The sequence below is a fragment of the Octodon degus genome, unplaced genomic scaffold (genome assembly GCF_000260255.1).
Source record: "Octodon degus isolate 3935 unplaced genomic scaffold, OctDeg1.0 scaffold00018, whole genome shotgun sequence".
NCBI classification, from domain to species: domain Eukaryota; kingdom Metazoa; phylum Chordata; class Mammalia; order Rodentia; family Octodontidae; genus Octodon; species Octodon degus.
In genome coordinates this window covers 23,463,477-23,479,408 of record NW_004524594.1, presented here as the reverse complement: position 1 = coordinate 23,479,408, position 15,932 = coordinate 23,463,477, and the positions used below count along the sequence as shown (strand labels likewise).

The window sequence follows — 15,932 nt, the reverse complement described above, 5'->3', positions numbered from 1 at the left end:
CTCCTCTTCCTCCTCCTCCTCCTCCTCCTCTTCCTCCTCCTCCTCCTCTTTATCATCTAACTCACATGCCACATAATTGCAAAGCAATTGTGGCTAAAATAGTAATCATAGTTAATATTTACTTAGTTTCAAGAGCTTTCTTCAGAGTTAACTGTTTTATTAGGAAACAACCTCACCTATTTCATTTGTGAAAACAGGAGTTCTAAATTAGTTGTGTTATTCCAGTTGAAGGCATGATGAGTAATTTCATTTAGACATGACTGAAAGTTCTAGTCTTTGAGGATGAATTTATTATTTTTACCTTTTTAAAAATTTATTTTAAGGGCCGGTCAAATAGCTCAGTGGATTAAGGTGCCTACAAGCAGGCTCAGGGGCCAGGCATTCGATCCCTGGAGCTGTTGTGCTGGCCCCACCCCCAGGTCGGGCTGAGATTGAGATTGAGACTGGGTGTGGTGGCATGCGCCTGTAACCCCAGCACTTGGGATGCTTTAAACAGGAGAATCAATACACAGCTGATCTAGACCCTGAACACCCTGTAGACCCTTCCCTAAAATACAGAAAAAAAATTATTTTAAAGGGAGTATAGTAATAATTGATATGACATTAAAAATAGTATACATTTAGAAGACCAAGACTAAAAGTATTCAACAGGTACTCTACATGACATATTCATATTTGCATTTTTAGTGGCATAATTCGTTTATTAGATGCTTACTCTCCTTTTAACATTCCAATGTTGTCAGTTTCATTGCCAGAGGTAATGTTAGATATCACCAACTCCAGGACCTGCTTTTAAATTGTATAATCTGAATTATCACAGTTGATTATAGATTCTGACCTGTTTTGATCACCACAGAGTTCTGGAATTTGAAGCCAAAATGTTCTAGGGTAAATCTTCAATTTACCATTTTATGTTTTCAAATTGTAATCATTATAAGAGTGACCAATCGTCTTAGTAAAATGCGTGTTAAAAATCACTTGTAGTATTTCTAATACTGTCTGTATTGTGTATAACTTTTAAAACATATAATATCTTTAAATTTTAATAATATTTCAGCATTACTCAAATACTAAAACTACTTAATGATCTATAAATCATTTTGTATAGTTAAATTATTACAGTAATATAATGAAGAGTTAATATATATCATCTTTCTTATTTCATGTTTAGACACAATTTTTAAGCTATTATTGCATTTCAATTTATAATAAAAGTTTACACACAACTTTTATGATAGCATTATAAATTTTCATACATGTATTAAAATATTCCATTTTAAACTGACATGTTATTTCTATGTTTTTCTATATTTTTAAAAATATATTTCTATATTTTTCATGAACATCTTAATTTATTGTTTTTATTGTCTGCCCATAAAAATTTGTCAAAAGTAAATTAATCTGTATTTTACAATGGCACATAGCTAATTTCTAAGGAAAGTCTTAGTTTCTTCACCTTAAAGCACCGATCAGTCTTCCCTATCCTTCCCGCCCTTCTCCCCACCCCACCCTCACGTCCTAGCCACACCCACGCTTTCTTAGCTCCTGAAGCACAGCGCTCACAGCACAGTCCCTGACTTCCCTCATCTGCAGAAGTGATTGCCGAATCTGGCCAAGAACCAAAAGAAGCAGCAAAGGACACCTGCAGAGGCTACAGGTCCCATGTCCCTAACTGAGCAGGAGATGACCCGTGTGGAATTGAGCCTTAGCAACGCCTCTCAGGAGTCTTCAGGCAAAGGCATTTGCCAGCACTGCAAAGGTAACACTTTTGTCAGTGCCACTGCTCAGTAATGTGGTAGTTGAATTTCAAGGGTGTGCGTAAATGTAGGAAACAAGCTCACCTATTTCATTTGTGAAGACAGCAGCTCTAAACTGAGCTATGTTATTCTGATTGAAGGCATGATCAGTAATTTTACTTGCAAATGGTTGAAAATTCCAGTCTTTGAGGAAGAATTCAAAGAGCATTATGTTTACTGAAAATGCAATGGGATAGTGTAAAGGCAGATTACAGCTGTAATTGTGGTTTTGAGGTTCAAGTTTGTGTTTCCCCTCGCATCTGAGTTCCCTTGTATGTGACCTGAAGGATCACCTCCATCCTTCTGTCTCATGTTTTTCTCTTCTTACATGTTTCCTGTGGCCTCCAGAGAAGCTCATTGCTGGGATCCTGGGACTCTTCTGCTTAAAACTCACCATGATGGTCACAGTAACAATCATTATTTCCTGTAAGAATATTTTTAAATGATAATAAGGAAATGTTGTCCTTCAATAACTGAAGGTTGCGAACATTACTTAATATCAGGAATAGAGTTCTCATTTTATTGGATTAAACACGTGCTATTATTCTGAACTTTTCAAAGTTGCAAATGAAAAGAAAATTGTACATTTGATTTAAATTGCATTATGTAATTATATTGTGTAATTACTGAAGTATTTTTCCAAAAATCTTTTATCACTTTAATAATGTTCTGGATTAAATAAATTTTGTTCCATATTGTTCTAAGTCTGCACAACATATAAATTTCAAAATTAGAGTCATATTTATGTATTTCTTTGTACAAGAGTTACTTTGTTTTTCTGGCTACCATATCATACATGGTAGACAGTTCTTTCAGCTGAAAACACAGAGACGTATATAATGATCCAATGTTTTGGTATTTGTACAGATTATATTTTGTCTCTAAGTGAACTTATGTGAAAAAAATGATGCTGAAAATCTTATGAGAAAAGAAACTAGAAAACTGGGCACTAATTAATCATAAATACTGATCCCAGGAAAATACTCCTTTTTGTCCTATATTATGAAATATATCATTAAAAATTGGTACACAATCTTTCTCACTCAACTTAGATTTCTTGATATACTATTAAAACATAGGTTAGCTACATAACCCACCTCTTCTTGCCTGCACTGGTGTAAGGCTGATGGTTCAGTGCCAATTGATATTCCTCTATTTCTTTCTAATATAAATTCATGAATTAATGTGAGATACAAGTAAAGGGGAATTGAAAGATGGGCAAAAGGAAGTGCATCACCTCCATAGAAGCTCCTTGCTGGATTCCTGGGAGCCATCAGCCTTAGCTTAATTGTCATTGTGTTGTTGATGGTGACTTGTAGTCCCCGTGAGTGTAATTTTCAAAGCCTAGAGAAGAATATCCTACTGTTTTGAATGAGAATGCCTCTGAAAGTTCACAAAATCAGAGGACATAGCTCTCAATTTAAATATCTATTTGCACTGGGGATATTTATTCTGAATTTTTCCAAAGTATAAAAAATAAAGGAAAATAATGAGTACTTGTTTTTAATTATATTTGGTCATTGTGATTTCATAACTCAGATATGCATTAGGAACTTGAAATACTTTACTGAAAAACATAAATACATACTTCATAGTTAGAAGATTTTGATGTTTTCCATTACACTTTTATTATTAAAATAATTTTCCCCTAAATTTCTATGTTCCATTAATTATCTTGGTAAAATTACTTATTTTGCACATTATTCTAATTATAAATATCATATAAATTTCCAATGAAGTTCTGAAATTTAGTTTATTTGCATATTAATATTTATAAGAAATACTCTTTCTAGCTACCATAATAGAGGACCAGAACAAATCTTCATTGGTAAGAACTCCAAAAGGTATGTAATAAATTTCAAAGTTTTATATATTCAGAGATTATATATTTTCCTCTATCTCAGAACATAAGAAATGATAATAGGTTTTCTGGGGAGAAAACAAGCTATAAAATGGTCACTAAATATTCATAAATAAAGATTATGGGAGACATTTACATTTGTTCAATAAATATGAATACACATTTAAAATTACTGTACAATCTTCACAACGGCTCAAATTTCCTTCTTAAGTAATACGATGAGAGATGAATTTACTATTATAGAAAAGAGATTTTGTTCACTTATTTCAAGATACTGATAGGGTGAAGCTTTTTTAAAAAGTTTATTTGAACATGTTAATTACAAGACGAGAGGCTGACCTTTCTTGTTTTTGTTTATAAGACCGTGTTTTACTCGATATATACCAGTCTATGGAGTACGCAGATGTTACATACATGTGCGTGTTTATGTAAATTGCAAAATAGAAATTTATGTTCAGTTTTTAAAATTCACATTGCTTTTTGATAGGAACCCACAATCTTTCCTCAGCATATCATTGTGCTCATTGTCCAAATGAGTGGTTCACATTTTCCAACAATTGTTATTACTTTGGTCTGGAAAAGAAAACTTGGACTGAGAGTTTGGTGTCCTGCTCTTCTAAGAACTCTAGCCTGACTTACATAGATGATGAGAAAGAAGTGGTAAGATTTTCACTGCTTCAAATACTTAATTAAAAGCTTTATGTTAGCCAGTATTATATATATATACATACATATATATACATTCATACATATATATAATCCATGTATATTCTTTATAAGAATTTATTTTTTCACTGCTAATGTGCATTTATTTCCAGATTTTGCTTTGCTTAGGAAGTCATGCTTATGCAAGTGGAATTTTCTGGTCCAACCTTGGTATACAATTGCTCCAAACAAAGCAATCTAAGCATCTCATGGTGAAGACTGATCACAAAGTGATACACAGAAGTCATTACAGTCAGATGAAAAGATAGAACTCAGCATCCTCTGCTGTCCTGGGCCTGTGTGTAATCTCATCAGTTCTTTCTACTCCTAACCACCAACCATCCCGACTTTTTCTACTGTAACCTAGTGCTGTCTGGTTCTGAGATTTCTGGAATGGAATCTGCTCTATGCATTTTTATACCTTTGCCTTTCATCCTTGTATGGTTTGGGGTGATTCACTGGCACTTTTTTTTCTTTTACTTGGTGGAACCAGGGATTGAACTCAGGCCCTTGCTCTTGCCAGCGAAGCGCTTATGCCACTGAGCCATCTCCCTGGCCCTGTTTGCTACTTTCAAGATTGCAGCAGTTTCAGATCCACTGCACCTGGTGACTTGATGGGAAGAGCTAGTGTCGTATTCTCAGGATGGACAATGGCTTCCTAGGGCATGCACTGGCCATCCCAGATTCTCCTTTTCAGAACCTCGCATTCCATCTCTGCCCTGGTGTCCTTGAGGAGAAGCTCTTTCGGGGCAGCTTACCGGTGGTGGTCTCTGGAGAGCTCTCCCTCACCAGGGCACTCAGCCCTGTGTGGTGCTGCTGGAGGGCTCCGTTATTACAGGGCAGGGCTGAGTTCACAGCAGCCACTGATGACTCCTGGGCTGGGTGCTGGAGCCTGCGGGCTGAGGTCCCTTCCTGTGCTGATGATAGCTGTGAGAAGCCAGGCCCCTCTGTTTCCCTAATCTTGGGGACCAAACCTGTTCACATTTTTACTTCTAGAATTCCCCTTTACCTGTGTCTTTCATTAATTTGTGAGTTTATGTCAGAGGAAAATAAGTTGCTGCAACTTTGTCTGAACCATCAGTATTCTACCAGTGCAGGCAGGAAGGGGAAGGTTAACAGTGGTCTGGTGTCAAGAAAACCACATTTTTGCTCCATGTCATTTATTTCTTTAGTAGTATGTACATAATTTTCCTCTAAGGTCAAAATCTTGATATTTTAGTCACAGCATCTAGAGAATTTAATGCATAGTGTCTAGAAACTTTTTTAAATCTTGGTAGGTTTGTTCTGTTAACATGGATGACTATTATATTGCATGAATAGCATCATCCCTTTTGACATAAAACAGCAAATATCAAGAGTAAACTTCTAAGATTTAGTTTTCAATCAATATTAAAAACATTGGTGGAGGGGCCAGGGAGATGGCTCAGTAGAATAAGCGCTTGCCTGGCAAGCACAAGGATCTGAGTTCAATCCCCGGTTCCGGAAAAAGAAAAAAAAAACACACTGGTGGAAACTTTTGGCAATCCAAAAGTTGTATTTAACTTCACATGGCTTAGCTTATTGATCTTTTTGTTAAACGTTAAGAATTCTACAAACTTATACAATTTTTTTTAAATAATGGAAGCTATCATACTGATTATGTGAATGAAATAATTTGTTCCTGACAGAAATTTCTACATTCTCTCTCACGTGCATCTTGGATTGGCATCTCGCGTTCTGGCAGAGACCACCCATGGCTGCTGGTAAATGGCTCAGTGTTCCATCTTCAGTAAGTTGTTTTTTTAAAAAATTGATACATATAGAAGAAGGATAAAAAGAAAAAATTAAGAATGCTATTATTAATTTATTTGAACATGAAACATGTTGCACGTTTGTGAAATATTAATATAAATATTAATGGATGGCTTTCCAAATACTGACTCTAACTCATATTATTATATGAAAAGTCATTCTCTATTCAATATATTATAAATACATATCACTTTATTTAAATCACTTTTTTTAAAATGCTTCTGTTTCATAGACCATTCCCTAAGTATAACTTCATGATGCATTTTCCACCATTACAGGATACAGGAGTCATCACCTGGTGAATCCAACTGTGCTTGGTTAACCACCTCTGGCCTTATGGCAGAAAACTGTGCATCACCACACACATACAGTTGCAAACATAAATTTGAGAATTAATATACCTCAATTTGGAGCCTGTCAGGTAATTTTCTGTTTCATGAAATAGAAATAATATTGATTATATAGGTCTTAAATTGAAGTGGATGAGTTCTAATAACAGACATTAATAAATACTACTGAAATATCTTATTTAAATTGCAAAGGAAGGATACTGCTTTTGTGCCTACTTCCTACTGGTCAGGATTGTATCTGTGGCATTGAACTCTTCTAAAAAATTACATGTGCTGCCTGAGTCCATTTCTGTGAGGTATCAAGAAGGTATTGAGAATAGCCAAACACACAGAGGCAAAGTAGACTAGGCATTTGAGCAACTAATTGAGTAGGAGAGTGATAAACTCAGGCATGACTAGCAGCGAAGGCAGTGTTTCCTTTGTGAACAGTGAGGATGCTAAAACATCTGATAGTTGTAACTTCATGAGTGTGCCCAAAACACTGATATACAGCCATGTTAAAGGATGAGTTACATGCTATGTGCATTAATTTCAGTAAAGCTGTTTAAAATGGGATTATGAAAAATTAAATAAAATAATAATGGGATTATGTTTGAGGATGCATTTAACCTTCTATGTACTTTTAAGTTTTAGTCTTCTTGGTAATATTGGCTTTTCCAGTCATTTCATGTTGTGTTTTTTAACATATAATTTTCTTTTTTATCTATCATTTTTGTATGTTTGATATTCAAATCTTGAAAATACAGTTATTTGCATATATACTCTGTAAGTGCTCCTATTTAATATTTTCATCACTATTTTTTATTACTGTAAGCAGAAACACAGTTGAAGTTTATATCTGGTAACTTCACCAATTCTATGAGTTAGTTGTATTATTTAAGTAAACATTCTTAGGGATTTTCTCTATAAACAGCTGCTTCATCTACTCAATGTCACATCAGTTTTTCTTTCCAAGTACAAAACCTATATGTCTTTCCTTTGCTTATTTTTACTGGCTACTGTTGTTTCCAGTGTTAAGTTGAAGCTTTGGTAAAAGTTCTATGTGCCTCATAGGCTTTGTCATATATTTTAGAGGAAACAATTTCAACATTTCATCCTGATTTATGAACTTTTTCCATTATATTTTTCTCACATGGAAAAAATTCTGTAATATTACTGTTTTCTAATAGATTTTATCATAGAATTGCCATCATGTAATTGCACTTTTGTGGTATATTAAGCATTCTTTCCTTATTCACGTTCAAAGGTGGATATATGTGAGAGAATCCATCACTAGTGCTCCTCTCAAGGCGTCCCTAGGCAGCCTTCCTCTTCCTAACCAGAAGCCTCTGTGGAGGAACCATTATTTATAAATATTACTCTTCATGATGGATTCCATGTGGCTTCTAGAATTGCTGTATAAGAAGGTTTATATAAGAAATTCAGTTTAATGCATGTGATTTCACTCAAGTTCTGTTTGTTTTACTGGACTTGGTAATTTGTGTATACTTTCTAGGAATGTCTATGTCACATAGATATTAAAATGCATTCTCAATATGGTTTATTATTTGCTTAGGACGTGTAATAGTGAATTGATAGTTTTACTTTTGATCCAGATTTAAAGTATTTGTGTCTTCTCAAGTTGATTTTTCATAAGTCTCCTATCAATTTCATCACAACTTTTCAATTTAAATAACTGGTTTTAGATCTTCTGTCCTGTAATTGTTCTCTGTCATGGTTTTGTGCTACTTCTATTTTCTACCTTCTTAATTTGTGTTTGATTTCAGCTTTTTTTCCCTTAAATTTCTTGCAGTGGGACTCTAACAATTGAGTTTCTTTTTTTCTTTTTTTTTTTTTGGTGGAAATGAGGATTGAACTCAGGCCCTTGTGCTCACCAGGGAAGCGCTTATTCTACTGAGCCATCTCCACAGCTCTTATTTGTGATGTTTCCTTTAATGTAATCCATTTCTCCTGAGAGTGAATTCTGCTATATTATATATTTGCATAACTTGTATAAAATTATGAACATTGATTTTAATAATTTCATAGAATTTTAAAAATTTTTTGCTATTTACTTGATTTTTAGGAGGTCAGGTAATTTATTTGAAGTTGAAATATTATATCCTCCATTAATGGAGGCTGAGGAACAAATGTTAAACTTTTATATTGTTTTAAATTAATATTTAGGGGCTGGGGAGATAGCTCAGTAGAATAAGCACTTGCTTGGCAAGTGTAAGATCCTGAGTTCAATCCACGGTACAGAAAAAAAAAAGTAAATAAAAATAAATGAATTAAAATTTAAATTCAAAGAATCAACTAGGAAAACATGACTAGTAGGTCACTGCCTCATTATCATATATATTAGTATGCATGAGATTAGAACAATACAATGTATTTTTTGGAAATAGCCATAAGAATTTAAACTCAAGGATTCTGTGTTGGCAAAGTGTATATGTGAATGTGTTTGTAAGTTTTTGTTGGGTATCTAGGTTAAGCATTTCCATAGCCTAAGATATTTTCTTGTGTGATAAACAGCAATATGGAATTGCTTAAATATCCAGTAATGATTGTTTACTTTTCTATTTCTTTTAGTTCTATGTGAAACTTGTAATTTTGAGTATATATGCATTTGTCAAAAACATTGTCAGTAGTTTGGGTAATAAATGTGCTGCTATAAGGTCCTTCTTCATTTCCAATAAAAATTCTTTATCTACTGACAGTATTTTCTTCTCTTTAAGTTTCATCTTTGTACTTATATTGAGACTATCTCATTAAGGGAACATTGAGATATTTTAAATATAGTTTGCACTAACTGAATATTACTCCATATGTTTGATATTTCCATATGTTATTAAATATGCTTTGTTTATTTATTTGAACACATAATATAAATATTATTATTAATTATAATTTTCTGTAAGTATGTCAATTTAATGTGCTTTAAATATTCTTTTATTATTGCCCTACATTTCACTGCTTGTTTAGTCTACTCCTGAAAGTCTAATGAATTAGGACTTTTATCCTATCTGAAATATGATAGAGGATCTTAGTACCTTTAAGGCTGTGCTTTCTCCATGAATTCCAGCATTAAAGTATTTTTTTTAATTTAAAGTTTGTCACTAATATTTTAACAATTCAATGTCCACTTAGATATAGTCATGTAATTTCTTTTATTTTCCTTTTTTGCATATCTGAAGTTTTCATTTGACATAATTATTGCACGTATAGATATTAAAATATTTCCTTTAGAATAGGTTGAAAATTCTGTCTTTCTTTTTTCTTAATTCCTTGATAATGCATCCATTTGCATGGGATATTAGAAGAATATTTTCATTTCTTGTTAATTTCCAATTTATTCATCTTTCAGAAGACTCTGGATATAGATATCAGAACTTGTTATGGTTCATGTGTAGTTGTCCCCTCAAAGCCTCATGCAGTCATTGAGGTATGGTTCTAGAGTTTGTGATTAATTCATTATCCAGCATTATCCAAGGCTGGTATTATGGGTCCAAGCACTGCTGGGATATCGGGTGTGAGTGCTACACCCAGTCTGGAGCAGATAGTGTGAAAGTAACATAAGGAGAGAGATCTGCTCTCTGTAGCCATTGATGCTGCTACTTCTCTTTTGCTCTCTGCTCTTTGCCATGAAAGGTTGCTTTCAGCCATGTGCCACCTTGCCTTGGAGCCAGCTGAATATTGACTGAAACCTCCAGTAACTGTAAGCTAAATAAACCTTTCCTTCCCTCATTTTGGATGTCAGGTATTTGTCCCACAAGGAGAGAAAAATAACTGAAACAGTATCAATAGTCAGTCAACTTAGTTTCTACACTATATATTTAGATTACCAGTCTTTATATCATAAAGAGCAAAATTTAGCTACCCATAATGAACAGCTTTCTTTTGTCTTTATATTTTTGTTGAGTCTTTACCTGAGCATAGAGTTCATTAAAGTTCCATGGCGAGAGTTTTAAAAATTTATATTATTACATATAATTATAAATATGATGTGACATTTAAATGAAACTATAAAGTCTACATAAATATCTCAATTTAAATATAAAACATCAGTGTATCTGAAACTATATGGCATTTTGAAGGATTTCATTGTTTTAATTCTACAACGTATGAAAAGAAAATATTATTAATTTATGAAAAGATATTAATAGCTAAATAGAAATAAATTTAGTTTGATTATATAAAAATAAATATAGTATACACACATATGAACACAGATTATCTTAGTAGATTAACAGTATATGAATAATGTATAACTGAATAGCATAGATTGCTTACGATGTGCAAGGAGCGGGGAAGGTAGATCTGATAGCTGGAGGATTTCACACAAAAAAAGACAAGCTGGATTACTAATTCTTTTTATATTTATTTTAAGTGTATTGAGATATAATTGACATGGCAGAAACTGACCATACATAAAGTGTTTAAAAGGATAAGTTTTTACAAATGTACACACTTATGGTAACATTACTAATACCAAAGTAGTTAACATCTCAAAACATGAATAGCGTTATTTTATTTTTATTCATAAGCAACATTCCTTTAAGACTGTAGCACATCATGGTTGTCCTTTTGGTTGTTGATATCTATTTAATTTGTTCTCATTTTTGAACTAATGTAAATACAGCTGCTTCCTGTGAACATTTGTATGCAAGTGTTTGTGTGAAAATGAGCCTTCTCTTACATAAAAACTTAAGTGTGTAATAAGTGATGTCATAGATGCGGGATATGGTTGACTTTGTAAGAAAATGCCCAAACTCTTATCAAAACATCGTGAAATTTTATACAGTTTACTTTTACCAGTATGTGAAAGTTCTAGTTGCTGCATGTCCTGACCAACATTTTATTAGTATTTATTACTAAGAGTTTTAATTTTTAGCTGGTTTCCTAAATACATATTCATATTGCACGATGATTTTAACATACATACATTTTCCTAGTGAATGACAGTGCAGAGGATCATGTTCTATACATTATCTGCTATCTATACTTGAATTTTCTATTTCATTAATCTGTGATCTGATTTTATTACTGTCTTTTTTTACTTTAAGGTAAATGCTTTCTTTTTCCAGTTTATTATAATAGAAGCTGAGATGTTCATTTGAAACATTCTTTTCTAATAGAGGTTTTCTTGTCACTATATACCGTGACATGGGAGGTCATTTACAAACCTGCCTGAATGTTTTGAGATAGTGTCTCATGTCCATGAAGCTCAAACTAGCTTCAAAGCACCCTTTTTACACTTAACTTAAATTCATGTGTGATTTAAAAGGGTGTTATTTAGTTTTTAGCACTTGAAACATTTCCAGAGATGCTTTTAATACTATTTCTAGTGATGACATCTCTGATACTATTTATTTATTTAAAAATTATTTACTTATTTATTTGGTACAGGATCTCAATTTGCAGCTCAGATGTGTAGCAATCCTCCTGTTTAAGCCTCGCTGGCAGTGCGATTACAGGTGTGAACCCCCACACCCAGTATCGGTGGCCAGCACACTGTACCCAGGGTTCTGGGCCGGCAAGGCAGGTGGTGCCAGGGATGCAGTTTGGGTCCTTGTGCTTGCCAGGCAGCTGCCTAAATGCCTGAGCTATCTCCCCAGACCCCCCATGCTATTGCTAATTCTCCATTTTGGTTACTTTACTCTGATTGCATTGACACCTCCTAAATTCACTGAAATTAGTTTTAGGGAGTGAACTGTAATAATCTGTGTTTGCAAGTGTTCCACATCTAATTTTACAGAACCCTTCAGCCAGCCAGTATTAGAATGTTCTGTCAATATTAATCAACTCAAGTTACTTAGGTGTTGCTTCAGTTTTTCATATCTTTTCTGATTTCGTTCTTCTTCTTCTTTTTTTTTTTTTTTTGCTGAAACAGGGATTGAACTCAGGCCCTTGCACTTGCCGGGGAAGCGCTTATTACACTGAGCCATCTCCCCAGCCTCTCTTTTCTGTTTTTCTATAGACTTGTTTGCTAATTTTTGATAATGATATCAGCTAGTAATATGGAAGTATTAATATTTTGTACTGTAATTATAATACAAGTTTTTATTTGTAGATCACATAGCTCTAGTCATATATATTTTAAAGCTCTGCTTTAGCGATATAAAGCTCAAAATTTTATATTATTCGTAATTTTATGACTTATCACTAAGTAATGAGCTCTTGAACTAATGTGTTGTGCATTGAAATTCTTTTCCCAATATAAATATAGCTACCCAAATTTCCTTTTCATTAAGTTTATGTGGTATATATTTTTAACTCATGTGTTCTTATGTTAATTTATGAGTACTTTATGTTCAAGCTGAGTCTTTTGCAGGCAGAGTACAGTTGAAATTCACTTTGTGCATAATATCTGAAAATGTATGCATTTTAAGTGGGATACGTAGGCTATTTACACTCATTACGATCATTTATATGGTTAAGTTTAAATCATCTTGCTATTTATTTTTATTTGTTCCACTTGGTATTTACTCTTGCTTTTTCATCCTAACTAGTTTTTTGTTTGTTTTTTTTGTTTGTTTATTGAGATAAGGTCTCCTGATATAGTTCAAGCTGTCCTGTACTCTCTAGATAGGCCAGGCTGGCCTTGAACTCATGGCAATCCTCCTGCTTCAGCTGTCCCAGTGCTGGGATCACAGGCATGTACACCCTGCAAAGCTCATTTGTAGTTTTCTAAAAAAATATTTAAGTCAGGGGGCCAGGGAGATGGCTCAGTGGAATAAGCACTTGCCTGGCAAGTGCAAGGGCCTGAGTTCAATTCCCGGTTCCACCAAAAAATAAAAAATAAAAAATAAATGAATAAAATAAAAAATATTTAAGTCAGGGCTGTCAAGATAGCTCAGCGGGCTAACTGCCTGCTTAGGCAATCACAGAGACTGGTGTTTGATCCCAGGCAACATGCAGCACCAGACTCAATCCCGGGAGCACTGAGTTTACCACTGAGACTGGGTGTGGTGGTGCACACCTGTAATCCCAGTGCTGAGTAGGCTGAGAACAGCAGGATCACTATGGGTGCTAGCTGGGGAGTGAGATCTTGTACCAAATGCACATATATGTGAGTATTTATCTCGTATATGTTTAGTAGACATTTTAATTATTTTAGAGTTATTTTAGATTATTGCATATATATTTAATTTATTCATTAAAATATCACTCACTTTTAAACTTCTTGCACTGGTATCCTAACTTTCCCTTCTCAAAGTGTGTTCTACTTTATTCATACATTTATAAATTTCACAGTACAGTATTATTAGTTTCATAGTAAAGTAAAATTAATTTCATTTAAGCCATCAATTATATTTTAAATGCTTTACATACTGCATAAGAAATATAATTTATTTATGTCACTATTTCTTGCATACATCACTGTTCTTCTTAGATCTTTATTTTTATCTGTGTGTCTCTTCTTTTCTTAAACCCTCTATGAAATATGAGTCTTATGATATGGCTGGTAGTAGGTTTGCCTCCGACTGAAGGTAAGAACTAGCTACTGCTCCCTATAATCTTTCTGACAGTTTTTGAACAGTAATCAGGCACGCATGCATTAAATTGTTTTGTTGTACTCTGCTGAATACTCAAACGATCCTTCCATATGCTTTTGGGTTTCCTGTCCAACTCTTTCATCTCTAGTTTGGTCTCCTGTGGCTGACAATATGTTGGTCTTTGTAGAGTCTCAGGTGGTCTGCGTATCTCCTTTGCGTGTAGGGCTCATTCTCACCCAGGACAAGTCTTCACGTGAGGGCTAAGCGGCAACAGCTTAGTATTTTCTAGCTCATAGAAAAAAGACCTTAATCTTTTGGGTAAATGCTAGGGGAGCTTCCAAAGCAGGTCTTTTCTGTCCTTTGAAAAATGTGACCAATCATTATACTGCTCAGAAATTTTTCAATTTTGAGATAATTTCAAAAAAGAAACAGATAATTTCTTTTTCTTTCTCTCTCTTTCTTTCTTACTCTTTCTCTCACTTTCTCTCTCTCTCTCTCTCTCTCTCTCTCTCTCTCTCTCTCTCTCTTTCTCTCTTTCATTTTTTTTGTATTTTAGGGAAGGGACTACAGGGTGTTCAGGGTCTTGCATCTAGATCAGACTCACAGTGATACTCCTGTTTACAGCCTCCCAACAGCTGGGATTACATGCATGAGCCACCACGCCCAGTCTCAATTGCCATCTCAGTGTGTCCTGGGGGTGTGGCCAGCACTGCATGCCCAGGGATCCAACCCCTGAACCCTGCACCTGCTTGCAGGAGCTGCAATCTGCTGAGCTATTTGACCAGCCAAGAAACAGATAATTTTGCTTTTCTGTCTTGGGTTTCACACTATCACAAAAGAACCCTATTTTCTAGATGATAAATACTTTAAAATATTTATTATAAGTATATAATAGTTCCTTGAATATCCAATTTTATAAATTATAAAAACAACAAACACATTAATTCTAATGTTAACCAATTTCTATCTGTTAGACACATTTGTTTGCATTTTATATGTATTCTTTCATAACTACTTCTCAAAAATCTAAATTAGCAGATACTAATTTTTACCAGTTACTAGTAAGAAACAGAAAGAAGATTATAATTACTCAGTTAAGCGATAAATTGGCCATTGTTGCAGCATTAACGTACTCATTTCTGATTACGTAGTAAATATTCTTGCACATTTTTGGTTTTCAGGGACTGGATAGGTATGGCTGCAAGTGACTACACCATAACTCCTACAGCCTCAAACTCCAGTCAGAGAACAGTTATGAAAACTAAGTCCAACCCAGTGTAATCAGGACTCCATCAGAAGTGTAAGGAGAATTGTAGGGAAAAATGGAAACAAAAATAAAAGGAGCACATGAAGGAAATGAAATTTCAAAACAAGCTTTTATTATTTCTTTCTTCTGAAGAACATTCAAACACCTCCTCTAGCTATTTTAAATTGTACAATAACATATTTGTTAGTGGTAGAGATCCCAAAATGATAAATTCATGAGATAAGAAGTATATAAACTACACTTATTTGATCAGTAGTGTATATATGTACCAAAACATCAACTTTTACCACAAGAACATTTACAGTTATAAAATTAAAAAAAACAAAGAATAAGACTCTAACATGCTTATATTGAGACCCTGTCACAGCAGATAGTAAAATTCTCTTAGGATTTTTTATACCCATAGTGGCCAATTACTTTTCAAAATACAGATAGTATCAAACCATGGTATTTTTTGGTCAATGTCTGGTTCTAGAACCACCATCACTCTTTCTATAGTCTTCTAATTCTGTTCTGTTCTTGAAAGAAAAAAAATCCTGATTATTATTTTAGGGAAATAGCTCCATAATCCAAAGATCTCTCAGAGAGAGGGAGAGGAATAAGAAGAGGGGGAGAAAGACAGAGAGAGACAGAGAGAGAAAAAGAGAAGAGAAGAGGAGAGGAGAGGAGAGGAGAGGAGAGGAG

General features: G+C 34.0%; 1 pseudogene; it reads left to right on the top strand.

The window, feature by feature from the left end:
* The first annotated feature begins 1,662 nt into the window (after positions 1-1,662).
* Positions 1,663-15,932, top strand: part of LOC101574855 — a 53,580-nt pseudogene continuing 39,310 nt past the window's right edge.